Source organism: Sciurus carolinensis, chromosome 17 (genome assembly GCF_902686445.1).
Source record: "Sciurus carolinensis chromosome 17, mSciCar1.2, whole genome shotgun sequence".
Taxonomy (NCBI): Eukaryota; Metazoa; Chordata; class Mammalia; order Rodentia; family Sciuridae; genus Sciurus; species Sciurus carolinensis.
The window spans coordinates 12,541,461-12,544,762 of NC_062229.1; the positions used below are offsets into that span (position 1 = coordinate 12,541,461).

The 3,302-nt window shown below is 37.9% G+C and overlaps 1 pseudogene; it reads right to left on the minus strand.

Annotated features, from left to right (window-relative positions):
• Positions 1-459: 459 nt before the first annotated feature.
• Positions 460-1,212, minus strand: LOC124968069 (olfactory receptor 18-like; annotated as a pseudogene).
• Between the last annotated feature and the right edge of the window lie 2,090 nt (positions 1,213-3,302).

A 3,302-nucleotide genomic window follows, 5' to 3' on the forward strand; every position in this document is an offset into this window, starting at 1 on the left:
TCACCACCACCCATGTGTTTGGAGTTCTTTAAAACAGTTTTCATAGACCTAACTTCTGCTCTTGTGAGTGAGACGTCCATGGGAACTTGAATTCACACTGTGAGTGGAAAACAAAATTTTGAACATTATGTTTGGGACCACCCCCAAAAAAGGGAAGCCAGCTTCACAGCTTCCATACCTGAAATTTGCACACTATTGTTCTCAACTGTCACATTTCTTCTAATGATGATAAGTAAGTGCTATGACACTTCCTCCTCCCATCCTTGTCTTCATCAGCACATAGGTGGTTATCCAGAGTGTCTGCTGAGTCATTACCAAGGACTGAAGGTATGATGAGCCTTCCCTGCTTGAGGCAAGTCAAAGCTCTGACTTGATACTTAGTATTGATATGAATGCAGTAACAGGAGTGTCCTGGTTTAGAACCTATACTCTAAGAAAAGATGAAAAAAAAAAAAAAGATTAGATTGTCTTGCTGTGCAGCCTCCACAGGGAACTTTTAATGTCCCTGTTCCTCAGGCTGTAGATGAAGGGGTTCAGCATAGGACTGACCACAGTGTACACCACTGAGGCCAATGCACCCTTTCTGGGAGCATGCGATACAGCTGTGCCAAGGTACTCTACAATGCCTGTCCCATAAAATAAGCAAACAACAGAGGTGAGACCCACAGGTGGAGAAGGCTTTGTACTTCCCCCCTGAGGATGGGATCCTCAGAATTGAGGAAACAATTTTATAGTAAGAGAAAAGGATCCCTGAGATGGGAAGAAAGCCAAATATGCCATCTATAACATAAATGACGATGTTATTGGTAAAGGTAGCAGAACAGGCAAGATTGAGGAGTTGAGAAGGGTCACAGAAGAAGTTAGCAATTTCCACATCCTTGAAGTAGGTAAATTGTAGTATAATCAAATTGTGTAGCAGGGAGTTGAAAAGGCTGAATAATAAAGACACCAAAACTAAGAAGCCACAGAGATGAGGGTTCATAATGACTGGGTATCACAGGGGGTGACAGATGGCCACAAACCAGTCATAGGCCATGACAGTTAGAAGCATGTCATCCATACAGACTAACATGGCAAACAGAGACATCTGTGTCAGGCAGCCCATGTACCAGATGACTGTGCTCTGAGTCTGGATGCCCATGATCATCTTTGGGACTGTAGTGGAGATAAACAAATGTCAGTGAAGGAGAGGTTGGAGAGGAAGAAGTACATGTGTGGAGGTGGGAGTCAGAGCTGACAGCCAGGATGATGAGCAGGATCCCAAGCACTGTGACCAGGTACATGGACAGGAACAGTCCAAAGAGGACAGGTTGCAGGTCTGGATCCTCTGAAAGTTCAATGAGATGGAATTCTGAGACACATGTTAGATTTAGTTCTTCTATATTACCTGGACCCCTTTGGGAATAAAAGCATTAGAAAAAGGAAACAATAAATAGTCATCCAACTCAAGCAAGGTACTCATACTTGAATTCCATACACCTTCTGAAATATTTCCTGGGACAAATTGTATCTTCTATGAACTCTCGCATTATTGGTATCTGTGTTTCACAGCCTTGTGTGCTCATTTTAAGTGAGCTGTGCTAGAGACCAAGATATTACACACAACAAGTCTATTATTGACAATTTTATGGGTATATATTGTTTATATGAAATTGTATGTTTCCTTGAGTCCTATTTGTGCATGCATTTAACAATTTAATCAGTTTTACTTCCTCATAGCTAATATGTCTTCCCTCTTCTCCTTCCCCAAGTTCCTTCCTCTTCCTTAATGTCCTCCCTCCTATTTTGATGAGTACCTTTTTTTTCTTTTTTCTCTCTAACTTCCATGTAGGTGAGAAAGCATGTGACACTCATCTTCCTGAGTCTGGCTTGATTTGTACAGTCTACTTTTCTAATAAAAGAGAGGGACCTGCAGGCAAGTGGCTCTGGGTTCCACCCCCCAGCACAATGAAAAATAATAAAAGAAGGGAGGAAGACATAGTCTTTCCAAATTAAAGGTATCATCATTAAAAGAAATCAAGAAGCTGTCAAGATAATTTATTTTAAGGCAAGGAAAAAATCCTGTCATTAAAATGACTATAAACACTATGTCAGAGAAATTCCTGTTTCCAGCTTTGCTGATCTTCCAATTTTGATGCATTCTTTAAATGCACATAATGATATGACATCACTTGGCACAAATGGTTAAAGAATAAATGTAATGAATAATGTAATGATAAGACTCACTTATGAAAATTTAAAAACTTTTGACATTATATTTTTGTTCAACCCTACGACATCTCAGAAAGGTATCTGAGAATGACAGCTTTATTTTTTAAATTTTCTCTTGATAATCTATTTAACAATGGTCTGCTTATGCTGCTATATTGCTTTTATAATCATAAACTTTTATTTTCATTTGAAGACTTTAGCACCTAGCATATGACCCAAAATTCTAAATGGAATTTGCAAAGTTGGAGCCTTCATATGCCTAGTTCATGGGTTTTCAAGTTAGTCCTGCCTCATATGTGGACTGCACTTCTCCTACTTCAGCTGCATGAAGACAATTTTGGGACTTTATTTTGTTAGCTCACATTATAACTTCATGGGAAAAATTAAAGAATGAAAAGTACAGGAAATAAACACACTGAAAATTTTCTCATCTGTAAAATGTGGATAATAATTAACCATCTAAAGTTTAATTGTCCCAAAGGGCTTAAGAAGCATTTTAAATTGTGTAGACTTGTTCCATCTCAGTATCTCAGTGGATATCTTAGTATATATGTATCCTGAGCTTCACCCCAAGTTAAATCCATCATAGTGTCTACATGTGAAGTTCTTGGTGTTTTTTTTCCACACTAGTATTGAAAACCACTGACATAACATTTCCTGGATTTAGAAAATATTCAATTAAAGATTCATGCTATTACAGCCAATAATACTCACTACAATCATTAAAAGAAAACATTTAGTAATGTGTGCTTCAGAGCTGAACTTCTATGGAGAATTGAAACATGGCCAATAGAATTTGAATACTTTATATCTGCAGGATTTCATTCTCCTGTTCACCTGTTCCACAGTCAAATTCTGTCATAAATTTGGGGGGGTAGATTTTCCCATGGATCTTTCCATTTCTATTTTGATATATGTAAATACAAAACAAAATTTTTATTAAAAACTTACCTAATGATACCTTAAAGCTCATTTCTTCAGTATGTCACAGCACTTTTTGTGAGCTAGTTTACATTCACACATGATTTGACATACATTGGGTTCAAATGCTTTAACTGATGCAGAGTTACCTGAGGGTAGGACTTCATTTG